Below are 16,028 nucleotides of genomic sequence, written 5' to 3' on the forward strand. Positions count from 1 at the left end.
TAGGGATTTGATGCTTTGTGAAATGTGATCAAACTTTTGTCGACCCCCATCCCTAAGTCAATTACCAGATCCCCTCAGACGCAGACTATGTTCGTTTCTACGATTAGTTTATTGATTTGGAAAAGAAAAGATGCTGTATTTCTTTATTGGCTTGTTTGTTTGTTTGACAATAATAACCACAACACGGGAAAACTACTGGAAGAATGATGAATATCATTACAGTAACTCTCTGGACTTTTGCTATTCACAGCGGGTCATTTAAATCGTTATGTTTCGTTATACTTTCCGTACTTTCCGTTGAAATACAGTTCCCGATAGACACTCACTGTTCACATTCATCTCATGTCGACCGATAGTCATGCAAAATCAACCACGAAACATCCACGTAAAGCGCATTGTAATTCGATCCGCGGAAGACTGGTACAGTCGAAAAATAACCTGAGGACCATTTAACAAAATGTTTACCTATTGAAATAAACCTTTATTGCACGTAACACAAAGGATGATATCAACAACTACAATATGTGAAAACAATAGGAAGTAAAGGTAATTAACGATATATACATTGTTGTGAAATACAATAAAAAAAAAATACAGACGAGACAGGATTGTAAAGAAAAGCGCATTCGCCATTGTAATATATATAAAATTTTTTTTTCTGAAATTCCAAAATGTTGCGTTTCGTTTCGAAACATCTGCAAGTGTATAAAGCATCAGCGCCAAGAATTAAAAATCAAAGGAGCCGAGATGAATAAATAACAGTCGGTAGCAGTATATTTCCTTCCACTCAACAGATTTCACTTGTAATTTTTAATGGAGCTACCAGAAAACTAACTTTTTTAAATAAAAATACAACTGAAAATGGACTTTCTTGACATCCTTTAAACTTAAGTTCATGTCCACTCAAAAAGCGAGGTTCATTTGCATGAAGGCAAACAGAGTCTTACATCACAACAGTTCATTTTCGATTAAGCTATAGTAAACTATCAGATGCTTTCTCAACTGTGAAAGTGGTATACCATGGTACTGCTGCTCTTTCTCAATCACATAGCAAATTGCTCCTCTTCTTGCTTGTCCAAACTTGGATGGCTGGTTGCTGTTTTTCTCAGCCGATGATGTTGTTATGTAATCCCACTGCTCTCTTTTATTGCCATTCACTTTCTCCTTTGTTTGTGATTTGCACTTTTGTGGTGTTCCATAACTGAATGACGACTTCACTCGTCGCCTGGAGAAGTATAGATCATGTTTGTTTTTAAGTGCCTCCATGATTTTATGCTAGGCTTATAGGGCTGTAAGAGAGGTCTTTCTTCCCTGTTTATGCAAACGGCCGTGTTGCAAATGACTCAACTGCCAGAAATATGTGCAGATCAAGCCAAGTGTCTGCAACAATACGTCTAGCCAATAGCAACTCAAAATGTTTATTACGACGTGCATTTTATTAATTACATTTACATAAAGGTTAACTGGATGAACCAGTCAAGCCAGCTTATTGGTTTCACCTGTCAAATATACAGGGACACCCAAATTTTCGTTAATGGTAGAATATCTGTCAGTCAGAAAGTCCTTACCCGCCTCAAAATTAAATTGTCTTAAAAAAGTAGCGTTTCTTTTGAGAAAGGTTATAGTCTGAAATGTCAGCCGTCTCCTCCCCCTAACCTACAGGGGGCACGGCCCCTGTGGGTAGACGGCTGACATTTCAGACTAAGAAAGGTTACCTCAAACTTACACATCGCTGAAAATCTAATCCCCAGATTTTGTTTTCGGAAGGGCAGGGCAGCTAGCATTTTCAGAAAGCCAGCAGCTCGTAAATTCGGGGAATAACATTCTGTTCCCTAAAATTTTCAGTAATTGAAATTTTCGGCTAAAGAATCGGAACACATCAAACTGTGTTAGCGGACACAAATTTGCATTTTAAAAGGCATTCAAAAACTCATTAATAATCCATAAGCCCATTGACCTATCAAATGGTCGATAAATAAATACATCACATGCAGCGACTTCATATCGATAAACGTCCTCCTTATTAGTATGCGGTGTTTAATGTTTTTCTCGTATGCTAATTTCGAACGTTCACAAAAGCATAATTGTTATGAACTCTCTTGACACACACTTTTTCAGGAATGTCTTTGAAGCCGTTCAAAAAACTCGCAGCAAGTGTTTTATCGGGTCTAAAACCTCCTCGTGGTTTTAAACCCGATAAAACACTCCTGTTCGTTTTTTAAACATTACTTAAAATGATGTGGGAATACAAGAAATAACCCTTGAAAAGCCGTCATGACTCGAAACAGTCAAAAGCAGTCGAGAATGAACACAAGAAAAAAATTATTATTTTTGTGAACTGCTTCAAAACTGTTTCTGCCTTTTTATGATTTGAAATGCCGCTTGTACATAACGTGGATGGTCCTTTACCAGGCCACCCGACACCCAACCTCGTTCCCAGGGTCCTCTCCTACTCGGCTCCCGTGGCGAGAGAGAGACAAGACCAATATAATGGAAACTTGTACGTTCAAAAAAGTGCAACCACAAAACTAGACTTTTCCGTCAAATTTGATAAAAACATCATAGGTTAGAATCTTTTCTTAAGAAGTCCACGCTGTGTGAATCAGACTATGAACAACACTTTGACATACCGATATTTATTTCTACAATAAACAGTGTAAAAATCACATTTCGTGAATAGAGTATAGACAAATGAATGACGTAATTGAATGATGTGACCGACGCACATGACCAGAGTCTAGAGTCCAATAACTGATCAACAAAGTTTTGCAGACTGCTTTGGTGAGTAGTGAACAAAAAAAGACAATTTTCGGAGGAAAGTAAAACTATCGTATGGAATTTGGACTAAATAAGTGCGCTAAGGGTGGCAGTCTCACCGAGACTGTACAGCTTGATCCAGAATGCGCGAGTGCATCAAAGGACTGGAACAAGAAGGCGCATCTGATACAAGTACCTCGGTGTAACTGAAGGGTATGGCATCCAACATGCTGTCATGAAGGAGAAGGTTAGAAGGGAATACTACAAGAGGACAAGACAGCGCACTCCATGCTGCAAATAAGATCGGCCAACACCCTAGCTGTCCGATTAGTTATCATAAACTGGAAAATAATATAAGAAAGCTCGACACAAAAATGTTTTCGCTTTTACAAGTAGTGAACGCAAAACTGACGGCGCGTTTTCTTTAATTACCAGCCATTACATTAATGCAAACATTCCAACAAACTGTACAATATCACTCGGAAGATAATGGGCTAACAAAGTCTGTAGCAAATCGGGGATCCGTAAGAAAACACTCTCAGAAACTATGCTGCTTAAGTGAGGGCGCTTTTAAAAACTGTAACAGTAACACGGTGAATGCTCAGTTAATGTGAGGGAATTTTGAATTTGGATTAGGGTCGCTTATTGGGATTAAGGCGCTTACCGATAGGGGCGCTTATTAACAAAAACACATTCCAAGGGGGTTGGGGGTGTTGGAAACGAGTAGGGACTGGAACTAGTCAAATTCGCACGTGATCATTTTGTATCAGATTTCTCGGATAGATTCTTGTTTTTGAATGTGACTCTCGAAGGAACTCTGGAACATTATACTTCTAAATGTAGCGGAATTTATCTTGTACGTCGGAAATAGCGGAATTCTTTCTCAAGGAATGTTATCATGTAATCTTCGAGTTTATCAAGTATTAAAGAGTTTGGTCGAATACAACATTTTGGTGCAAGAGACCCGGGAGTGAAAGCAAGGAGAACAGAGCACGTGTTTTGTGACCTTCGCCATGTCGGATGTCAAAAAGAAAATTCTGGAGCGCTCAGGGTTCAGAGTTCACGTTCGTAGAGTTATGAACGATGTGAAGGAGTTAATCAACAACGGTGATGTGGAAAGCGTCCGACTGAAGCTGAAATCGCAAAAGATTAACCTGGAAAAACATCAGAAGGAAATTGCATCGCTTGATCAAGAAATCGCAGAATTATTGCAAGCCGACGCAATCGAAAAGGAAATCCTGGAGCGCTGCGATTTTAATGCGTCGTTACAAGAAACGATCTTATTGATAACCTCATGTTTGTCGTCTCCTAAGCAGGAAGCGAATGATGTCGAAGAAACGGTGACATTGCCATCGGCGAGTCCGCAAGGATCTTTCCCTGCTCAAAATGGCGCGAAGAGCACAAACAAGGCAAAGCTACCGAAGCTCACGTTACCTAAGTTTACAGGGGATGCTACAAAATGGACAACATTTTGGGACAGCTTTTCATCCGCAATTCACACGAGTGAGGATCTGAATGAAGTCGACAAATTTCAGTATTTGAAATCATTATTGGAGGGCGCTGCAGCCGAAACCATTTCTGGTTTACCTCTCACGAGCTCAAATTACAACCATGCGGTCGATCTCCTAAACAAGCGGTTCGGAAGCAAACAAGTTATCATCTCTAAACACATCGAGATGTTAATGCAACTACCAAAAGTGAGTGATACTGGTGATCTTAAACAATTGCGGCAATTGTTGGACAAAACAGAGTCGGCTGTTCGAAGTTTGCAAGGAATTGGAATTTCCATTGACACGTACGGAACATTCCTAACCCCAGTGATCATGGCGAAAATTCCTCAAGAGTTGCGTTTAATTTTGAGTCGTGGTATGAGCGACGAGTGGGACCTCGACACATTAATAAAGTCGTTTGCAGAGGAGTTACAGATACGAGAAAGGTGTGCTCTGGGTCCAGTGACAGATCAGTCGAAAATGAGAGAAAAACGAGAGTTTGGATATGGATTACGGTTCGGTCAAAACAAGAGACCCCCCACGTCGTCGACACTTGTTTCATACAACGACAGACCTCAACAAAATAAGGAAATGTGGTGTACTTTCTGCAGTGGACCGCACCCTTCGGCGAGATGCGCTGTTGTTACGGAGCCAGAAGCGAAGAAAAGAATTCTCCGCCAAAAGGGGCGATGTTTTGGTTGTTTGAGGAGTGGTCATGTGAGCCGAGATTGCCAAGCGAGATGTTATCGTTGTGGCGGGAAACATCATGTATCGCTATGCGGCGTGCAAAACTCTTCACCACAATTCACGCAAGCAAGAAGAACCAATCAGGAACAAACTGTGAGTACAAATTTGTATTTCACTCAAGATGTTAAGAATAATTCTGTTTTGCTGCAAACTGCCAGAGCCAGGGTCGGAAATCCTAATGGAGGAAATTCTTGCCATGTGAGGGTTTTATTTGATTCATGTTCTCAAAGGTCTTACATAAGTACACGGTCGAGGAGCAAGTTAGGCCTGCCCTCATTTGGAAGTGAAACTGTTCTGATTAAAACGTTTGGAAACAATGAAGCCTCGTTGAAGAAATGTGACGTTGTTCAATTTGCACTGGAATGCCAAGATCAGTTGAAAGTGTTTGTCAATGCTTATGAAGTTGAACTGATTTGTGGACCCATAGCCAACCAGACCATTGAGATTGCACAGCAAAGTTACCCTCATCTACAAGGCTTACCCCTTGCTGACTATTCCCGTGGCGATGAAGATCTTGCAGTAGATATTATGATTGGTGCTGATTATTACTGGTCCATTGTCCAGAACCATGTGGTACGGGGGGAGTCGCATGGACCTGTAGCGGTTCGTACAAGGCTGGGTTATGTTTTGAGTGGTCCTATTAACATAGCAGGTGCATTGCAGAGCTCATCAAGTGTTAACATGTCGCATGTTATGAAGACAGAGTGTCAAGTAGTTGAAGAAGACTTAAAGTCAGTTGATGTCTCTCTGAAAGAAGAACTGAACAAATTCTGGGACTATGATACTCTGGGAGTGAAGAATAGAGAAGAAGAATTCTATGAAGATTATCTTGCCAAAGTAAAGTTCAATGGTAGCCGTTATGAAGTTTCTCTTCCCTTTAAGGAAGAACATCCTACAATTCCAGACAACTACTTGGTAGCACAGAAACGCCTCAGCTCCTCATTAGCAAGATTGAAGTCCAAGCCTGACATTCTACAACAGTATGATGACGTCATTAAGGACCAACTGAACTCTGGTGTTGTAGAATTGGTTGACAAGAGTCGTGATCAAGAAGTCATACCAGGAACTGTGCATTACATTCCTCATAAGGAAGTCGTGAAGGAAGACAGAACCACTACCAAACTACGAGTAGTGTATGATGCTAGTGCTAAATCTCAGAATGAACCAAGTCTGAATGACTGTCTGCTCCCTGGTCCAGCCTTAACACCATTGATCTTTGACATTCTCCTACGATTTCGTCTCCACAGAGTTGCATTGATTGGTGACTTGGAGAAAGCATTTTTAAATGTTGAAGTGGATCCTGAACAGAGGAATTTGTTAAGGTTCTTGTGGATAAATGACATCAGTTCCTCGAATCCGGAAGTCATCATCCTTAGATTCACACCGCTTGTGTTTGGCCTTGTCTGTTCACCGTTCATTTTGAATGTAACCCTGAGAAATCACTTGAGCAAGTATGAGAACATTGATCCAGACTTTGTGAACACTGTTGTCAGAGCTTTGTATGTGGATGACTTTGCATCTGGAAAGGATTCGGTAAAGGACTGCTTCGAACTTTACGGGAAATTGAAGTTGCGATTCAGAGAAGGAGGTTTCAACATGCGAAAATGGGCATTGAACAGCGAAGAGCTAAATCAGTTGATTGAGAAGGAGGAAACTAATCTGTCATCATCAACTCAGCCACCTTCGGAAACCAGTCCTTCTTTGACAAAGTCTAGTGTTCTCGCAGAAGACCTCATCAAAGTGATGGGAGTTCCATGGGATAGGATAGAAGACAGCTTCAAGTTTGATCTCGCAACCTTTGCTACACAAGCATTGGATGGAACACTGACAAAGCGGAAACTGTTGAGCATCACTGCTCGATTTTATGATCCATTAGGCTTGCTGTCACCAGTTATGTTGCCCTTGAAGTGTATGTTTCAAGAGATATGTCAGCTCAAGATTGGCTGGGATGAGGCCCTGCCAGAAGAGCTCTGTTTAAAGTGGAAAGAAGTAGCAGAAGACATGTCGAGAGTTTCAGTGATAAGTGTACCTCGCTGTGTCCTAGCTGGGATAGAAGCAGAAGATGTCAAGTCTATTCAACTGCACGGTTTTGCAGACGCGAGTAAGATTGCTTATGGTGCAAACATCTATGTTCGGGTGACAACCTCTAATGTCAGCTATTCGCAGCTGTTAGCCTCTAAAACTAGGGTAGCACCCTTGAAAGGAGAGACAATTCCTCGACTGGAATTGATGGCAGCATTGACTCTAGCAAACCTGATGACAGCTGTGTACAAGGCATTGGCTTGTACCGTCAAGGTTGATTCTGTGTTCAATTGGATTGATTCTCAGATTGTATGGTGGTGGATTAATGGAGAGTCAAAACAATTCAAGCAGTTTGTGCAGAATCGAGTAACAAAGATTCGAAGTCTCTGGAGTAAAGAACATTGGGGATATTGCCCTTCTGAACTTAACCCAAGTGACATTGCCTCGCGAGGAGCCAAGAGTTCCGATCTTGTTTCCAATGATCTATGGTGGAAAGGAGCACCATTTCTAGAGAAGGAGAAGGATCAATGGCCAAGCCCACCTAATTGTCCTGTTGGTGAAGGCACCCTCTCAGAAGAAACTACAAAGAAATTGAAGAAAGAAGATGCAGATGGAATCTCACAAGTAATGACCGTATTGGTCCAAGCCTCTGAAAACATCTCTGAAGTTGTCCAACCAGAGAGATTTAGCAGTCTCAGCAAGCTTATTAGAGTAACTGCCCTTGTATTGAAGTTCATCAGACGGATTAAAAGAGTTCCAGAAATGCATTCAAATGTTAGTTCACAGGAAATGAATGCTGCAAAAATTCTCTGGTACAAAGACGTTCAAGGGAAACTTGATGAAAGGGAGAGATCAAGTTCGACTTGGGAACAGTTAGGAGTCTTTAAAGATGAAGATGGAGTATTGCGATGCAAGGGAAGGATTCAGAATTCCTCACTTCCATACTCAGCCAAGTTTCCAATCCTGTTACCGAGAAAGCAGCACTTCACAAGATTAGTAATTGCACAAAGTCATGAAAACGTGAAACACAATGGGGTTGGAGAAACTCTCACTGAAACTCGGTCACAGTTCTGGATAATCAAAGGACGACAAGCTGTCAAGGATGTACTCTCTAAGTGCATTACATGTAAGAAGATACAAGGGAGAGCTTTCAGTAGCCCACCTCCTCCTCCATTACCTTCATTTCGAGTCTCAGATGATCTGGCCTTCTCCAAAGTTGGTGTAGACTTTGCTGGCCCCCTTTATGTCAAGAATATCTACCAGTCCAAGGGAGACATGTTCAAGTGTTACATTGCTCTATTTACATGTGCAAGTACCAGAGCTGTGCACCTTGAACTCACACCCGATTTGACCGCCAAGTCATTTCTAAGAGTGCTTAAACGTTTCTTTGGAAGACGAGGGATACCCAACCTGTTCATCTCAGATAACGGGAAAACTTTCAAAGATTCAGAAGTTCAGAAGTTCGTTCTTAACAAGAACATTGACTGGAATTTCAATGTGCCCACTGCGAGCTGGTGGGGCGGGTTTTTCGAAATCTGCGTCAAACTTGTGAAAAGGTGTCTGAAGAAAGTACTGGGAAATGCAAAGCTTAGTTATGAAGAATTGGAATCAGCCCTGATTGAAACTGAAGGAGTGTTAAATTCCAGGCCATTAACCTATGTGTACAATGAGTTGTCAGAAGCTCCACTAACACCTTCTCATCTCGTAATTGGTCGACGTCTCTTGGAGCAACCTTCTGGTACCAGTGTACCTCTGAGCACTCTAGCCCGACGGGAACGATATTTGGAGAGTCTCCTCACCCACTTCAGAAATCGTTGGAGGAAAGAATACCTGACTGGCATCAGAGAGTATCAGAAACTTAAGGGAGAACCGAGAAGAACCATTCAAATTGGTGACCTTGTGCACATATATGCAGACAAAACACCTAGACAGCAGTGGAGAATGGGGAAAGTAGAGAAGCTGTTGCGAGGAAGAGACAACGTTGTTCGCTCCGCTGAAGTGGCGACAGTAGACAAATCTCTACGCAGGATTTGCATCAAGCGTCCAATTCAGAAGCTCTATCCTCTTGAAGTTAATGTGTTTGATGAAGGAGCAGCTGATATGGGAGCTGTCCAGTATGACAGAGCAAGGAACATTTGTGTAGTCAGAGATGAAGATATTCCAATTGTTGTTACTGCATCTTAACTTTCAGATCTAAAACTTTGAACATTGGACTGAGTTTCAAGAGTTATCTTTACAGTCTCGCCTTATGATTGACTCCGTCAATCAGGGGGGAGTGTGTTGGAAACGAGTAGGGACTGGAACTAGTCAAATTCGCACGTGATCATTTTGTATCAGATTTCTCGGATAGATTCTTGTTTTTGAATGTGACTCTCGAAGGAACTCTGGAACATTATACTTCTAAATGTAGCGGAATTTATCTTGTACGTCGGAAATAGCGGAATTCTTTCTCAAGGAATGTTATCATGTAATCTTCGAGTTTATCAAGTATTAAAGAGTTTGGTCGAATACAACAGGGGGATTTATTAGAAGGAAGGCGCTTATTGGATGGAAAGCGCTTAATCGAATCATTACGGTATCAGTGTTTGTGACATGAAGGAGTTACTGCACATGAGGACCTAATGTGAACCGCCTAATATTATGAATCAAACTTTTGCGTAATGAAACCCCGAATGAAATTAAAAATATTACTCATTCGGATGAAAAATGACGAGCGATAGATGTCTATATACAGAAGAAAATTACACGGTGGCTTAAAGATATATGAATTTCATTTTCTCGTGTTAAAAACAATATTTAAACCACTCGCTGCGCTCGTTCGTAAAATATTGTTTTTACCACTCTAAAATAAAATTCATATCTGCGTGCCACCATGTGCTATCATTAGGGAGCTTAAAGCACAGATGGTGAGCCACGGACGGCAACGGAGGTCGAATGTTTGGTTTTTTGGCGTGGTTTTGCTCCTTACCACAGACAGTAAAAGCTCTTGTTGATGACAGTTGTTGGTGCGGACAGCGGATGAACTGAATGACGTGCGATAGATGTCTATATACAAAAGAAAATTGTACGGTGCCTCGAAGATAAAATTTTATTTTCTCGTGTTAAAAACAATATTTAATTCACCCGCTGGGCTCTTTTGTAAAATATTGTTTTTATCCCTCGAAAATAAAATTAAGAGTCATTGTCTGAGAAAACCAGGCAGAGGTGAAAGATGGGGGTTGGCCGATTTCCTTCAAACTTTCACCATTTAATGTCTGTCCGAAATGATAATGAATGATGCTATTTAGCAATTCTCTTGCTGTTGCGTTTCGTAGTTTGACCACCCCCCCTGGTTTTGACCCTTACTGACCCTGATGTTACGCAAAATATATGCAGAATTTGAAGCTCAATAAAATATATTTTGCGTAATTTCTGTGGACTCATATCGATTGCTTGTATTGTTTATCGTCTAAAAAACGTTGTTAAAGGAAAATATCCCGACTTAACATAAAACTTAATTTTTTATGGAATTTTGCAATTTCCTTGCGATCGCGAAAATGTCTTGGGCCAAATGTGAGGCAATTTCGAAACTGTTTTTCTCAGAGGTGCGGCGTTCCTTTCCAAAAATTTCTTGATATTTTTTAAGCCAAACATCTGTTCTCCCAAAATCAGCAAACTCTAACTTGAGCCATTAAAATGCGTTTGCATGAGCCACGCTCGAAGTCAAAGATGACTCGGTATTTTTGCTAATAAAGTTCCACAGCGGGTTTTTCTGGGTTTTTCTTTATTTCATCTTCTTCTTTTTTGGTTTTTTCTTTTTTGTTTTTGGATAAGCTCGATGAAACTATCCTAACTCTTCGGGGTAGAACTTCTCTGGAAGATTTAGTTGAGTGACGCTTTGGGCAGGAATAACATCAAATTGGTGTTAGCTCACACTTGATTTGATTATGCGTGACATGTCACGGTATTTGTCAAACGTGATCACAAACAGAACACATTTCTCCCCTTTTTTTACATTTGCATTTTAAACTTGGTAACAACAAGCATTTCCCTGAAACTATATTAAGTCTTGGAGTCAGTCTGTCGTTGATAATTGTTCATTAAAATAAAAACAGCATCAAATACCTGTGAAACTTGCCACGGCAAAAGAACCTCCGGTATGTTCGTTACATAACACACAATTGAAAGAACAACAAATCTTTCTTCTGTAATGCGTTGGGTTCCGCCAAAAATCTGAAGTGCTCTTTCTGGTCTGTGGGTTCACCTTGTGGCGCTGAAGGTGTTGGTTTGAAGATTTGTCCCTTGCCATCCTGTACACGAGCTATTGAATCGCACTGGCTCGTCAGTCTTGGTTTGGGAAGAAAGCGTGGCGCGACGGGTTCAAAGATCTCCGCACAGGCGGCCCAAGCTCAAGCTGTGAGTTGTGGTGATCATCTTGCGTAATAACCGTCACGGCGCAAATTTAAGAGTTTGTATGGGAATATTTACGATCGGGTTTAGGAGGTAAAAATTCCGAAAATTTCTGAATAAAAATTACATACCTTGTTTATACGGTGTACTGTTTGTTGTTTCTCTGTCTCCTTTTGCTGATTGGAGGTCATTTTAGCGAGTTATCGTTTCCCGGGTTTCACACTCCTAAGAGAAGGGCAAGGCATCACAGTCTGTTTTGGAGCGCCCCTTCTGAGAAGCGAAAAATCCCACCTCAAAATGATCGAGCAGCCACAAATCCAACGCAGAATCCCAGCACAAATGTCCCAGTTTCATTTGAGATAAAAAGCAACGCAATCCGGGCCCTTCAGCCGACGCCAAGCGGCAGTTTAGTTCCAATAATCCCAGATCTCAACAGTGTAAATGCTGTGTACACATTCACCACGACACACGACCGTTGAAAACACAATTTTTGTTTTGAATCCCGGGTGCCCTCGGGTCAAATCGACAGGAGACCATTGTCTCAATCACTCATTCAACTGATTCAAATTCGCGCCTGTCGATTAGACCATTGTCTCAATCAATCATTCAACGATTCAAATTCGTGCCTGTCGTTTTGACCCGAGGGCACCCGGGATTCAAAACAAAAATTGTGTTTTCAACGGTCGTGTGTCGTGGTGAATGTGTACATGGGCATTTACACTGTTGAGATCTGGGATTATTGGAACTAAACTGCCGCTTGGCGTTGGCTGCAGGGCCCGGATTGCGTTGCTATTTATCTCAAATGAAACTGGGACATTTGTGCTGGGATTCTGCGTTGATTTGTGGCTGCTCGATCATTTTGAGGTGGGATTTTTCGCTTCTCGGAAGGGGCGCTCCGAAACGGACTGTGATGCCTTGCCCTTCTGTTAGGAGTGTGTAACCCGGGAAACGATAACTCGCTAAAATGACCTCCAATCCGCAAAAGGAGACAGAGAAACAACAAACAGTACACCGTATAAACAAGGTATGTAATTTTTATTCAGAAATTTTCGGAATTTTTACCTCCTAAACCCGATCGTAAATATTCCCATACAAACTCTTAAATTTGCGCCGTGACGGTTATTACGCAAGATGATCACCACAACTCACAGCTTGAGCTTGGGCCGCCTGTGATCTCCGAAGCCGATTTGATTCTCAACAGAGCAGGTAAATTTGATGTCCCTGAAGATGAGAAGAGACAGACATCACAAGAACCTTACAACAGACTGGACCGGTCGAAAACAGACTATGTGTTTCCACCCAAGTTATAAGGGACAACGAAAGGGTAAAACACAAACCCGACGAGTAAATGGCAAGATGTCACAAGGCATTTTTGAGAACGCTGTTGTTCCCATCGGTTCAGGTTCGTTTTATGTTAACTGACTGACTGCATACTAGACTTATTTAACAAATATAAACAACATACCATTTACGGCTGTGGGAACCGAACGCGAAGTTTTACATTTGTCCGCGGAGTCGGAATTAGTCGTATCACAGGACAACCAATCTTGACCTCCATGCTACACTATTGTAATTTAACAGCTTTTAGTTGGAATTTTGGAATAAAGGCGGGAAACATTCTGCCCCATTAAAGTGTTTCTCAATTATATATTAAATATTTCATATTTATCAGAAGAAACTAGTTTTGTTTTATACCAGAAATCATGATTCCTTGTAAAAAAAAAAATACAATGTATTTTTGGTATAAAATAAAACTAGTTTCTTCTGATGGATATGAAATATTTAATATATATTTGAGAGACGCTTCAATGAGGTAGAATGTTGCCCGCTTTTATTCCAAATTCCAAGCAAAAGCTGCTTTTAAACTATATCAAAATACAATAGCTAGCATGGAGGTTAAGATTGGTTTTCCTGTTTAAGGCGGCATTGCGACTCCCCGGAACAAATGTAATCAAAACAAATGTGCTAAACTTCGCGTTCGGTTCCCACGGCCGTAAATGGTATGTTGTTTATATTTTTTAAATGAGTCTAGTATGCAGTCAGTCAGTTAACATAACACGAACCTGAACCGATGGGAACAACAGCGTTATGCAGCTCAAAAATGCCTTGTGACATGACTTGCCATTTACTCGTCGGGTTTGAGTATTTAATGCACTTTCGTTGTCCCTTATAACTTGGGTGGCAACACATAGTCCGTTATCGGCCGGTCTAGTCTGTTGTAAGGTTCCTATGATGTCTGGGGCAAACAGTCATTCCTCCTCCTCATCTTCAGGGACATCAAATTTACCTGCTCTGTTGAGAATCAAATCGACTCTTTGAACCCGTCGCGCCACGCTTTCTTCCCAAACCAAGACTGACGAGCCGGTGCGATTCAATATCTCGTGTACAGGATAGCAAGGGACAAATCTTCAAACCAACACCTTCAGCGCCACAAGGCGGATCCACAGACCAGAAAGAGCACAGAAAAAAGATTTGTTGTTCTTTCAATTGTCTGTTATGTAACGAACATACCGGAGGTTCTTTTGCCGTGGCAAGTTTCACAGGTATTTGATGCTGTTTTTATTTTAATGAACAATTATCAACGACAGACTGACTCCAAGACTTAATATAGTTTCAGGGAAATGCTTGTTGTTACCAAGTTTAAAATGTAAATGTAAAAAAAAAGTGGGAAATGTGTTCTGTTTGTGATCACGTTTGACAATTGTCAAATACCGTGACATGTCACGCATAATCAAATCAAGTGTGAGCTAACACCAATTTGATGTTATTCCTGCCCAAAGCGTCACTCAACTAAATCTTCCAGGGAAGTTCTACCTCGAAGAGTTAGGATAGTTTCATCGAGCTTATCCAAAAACAAAAAAGAAAAAACCAAAAAAGAAGAAGATGAAATAAAGAAAAACCCAGAAAAACCCGCTGTGGAACTTTATTAGCAAAAATACCGAGTCATCTTTGACTTCGAGCGTGGCTCATGCAAACGCATTTTAATGGCTCAAGTTAGAGTTTGCTGATTTTGGGAGAACAGATGTTTGGCTTAAAAAATATCAAGAAATTTTTGGAAAGGAACGCCGCACCTCTGAGAAAAACAGTTTCGAAATTGCCTCACATTTGGCCCAAGACATTTTCGCGATCGCAAGGAAATTGCAAAATTCCATAAAAAATTAAGTTTTATGTTAAGTCGGGATATTTTCCTTTAACAACGTTTTTTAGACGATAAACAATACAAGCAATCGATATGAGTCCACAGAAATTACGCAAAATATATTTTATTGAGCTTCAAATTCTGCATATATTTTGCGTGACATCAGGGTCAGTAAGGGTCAAAACCAGGGGGGGTGGTCAAACTACGAAACGCAACAGCAAGAGAATTGCTAAATAGCATCATTCATTATCATTTCGGACAGACATTAAATGGTGAAAGTTTGAAGGAAATCGGCCGACCCCCATCTTTCACCTCTGCCTGGTTTTCTCAGACAATGACTCTTAATTTCTTCGCTCCGCCGTGTAATATTCTCTATAGCTTTAATTTAAATGTTATCGCGTTGAAATAAAGGCACATCTATCTATCTAACAATACTTTCGTTCACCACCGTCCATTATTTTGGCAATGTAGCGTGATAAAAACCGACAGGCCTGAAGAATTTTTCATATTTTCGCGCTGGTTCTTTTAAAGCAAATGGGTTAAACTTCAACCCTCGCCGCCACAGAATGTTTAATTAAAAAATTTACATTCAAAAGTAATAATTGTTGTAAAAAATAACAACAAGTAACCAAAATACAAAAGGCGCGCACGTTCAGTGCCCGTGTCCCGCATAGGCGGTCTCCTCCAATTTGTTCTGCTTTTTAAAATCAATTTGAACGGGAAGTAACCGTTTTTCATAATCTGCCTGGAGCGAGTTTGGAAGAACGTCTTTTGTGTGCCAGTTTATGCCTCTTCTAATTCATCTAGTTTAAAGACAGGTACAAAACGAATTAAGTGTCTCGTTCAAGACGCCCCAAGATCAGGATCAGTAATATTGAATTAAACGTGAAACTAAATGCAAGGCTGATCGGACAGCTGAAAAGGGTAATTTTATTGCCCAATATTTCGGTTAGGCAAAACTAATCTTCTTCAAGGGCTGCAAAAAGCTAAGGTCGATAGTTGGTCCAAATGCATAATCGGTTTTCTGCCGTCTTCGACTGAACAGTAGGCAAATGATGAGATGCATAACCAGACACGCTAAAGATGTTTGACCAACTTCCTTTTCCACGGGCTATCCATCCATAGTATAAAAACGGCCACTTAAACTCTTCAACATAACTGGAAAACCGCATGTCGATGCGCCACTCAAAAATAGCTATGTCTTTCACTCCCTAAACCAACAAACGACTAATGTCGTCTTCCCCCTTTCCGTGTTATTCTGCTCTGATTGATGTTCTTCGCCATGGCAACGTTTATACATGATATTTTTGAATAATAAAGATTTCATGAATAATTCCTCAATAACCCCAGTTTTCTTGAGCTGTTGAAAATCTCTAAAACATACTTAGTTTACAATACCAATTGTTAAAAAAAAAAAAAAACAACAACTTCAGGACTTTTAGGATTGCCAAGAAAAAAAAAAGAGAGAGAGAGGGAGAAAAAAG

General features: G+C 40.7%; 1 long non-coding RNA gene across 1 annotated transcript; it reads right to left on the reverse strand.

Moving 5' to 3' along the window:
• Nucleotides 1-92: 92 nt before the first annotated feature.
• Nucleotides 93-15,995, reverse strand: LOC146450088 (uncharacterized). Its single transcript, XR_014860396.1, has 2 exons — nt 14,980-15,995; nt 93-1,225 (listed from the first exon to the last, which is right to left on the reverse strand). It is a non-coding gene; the product is annotated as an uncharacterized LOC146450088 (long non-coding RNA).
• Between the last annotated feature and the right edge of the window lie 33 nt (nt 15,996-16,028).

Source organism: Pavona decussata, unplaced genomic scaffold (genome assembly GCF_977016875.1).
Source record: "Pavona decussata unplaced genomic scaffold, jaPavDecu1.1 SCAFFOLD_510, whole genome shotgun sequence".
In the NCBI taxonomy this organism is placed as follows: domain Eukaryota; kingdom Metazoa; phylum Cnidaria; class Anthozoa; order Scleractinia; family Agariciidae; genus Pavona; species Pavona decussata.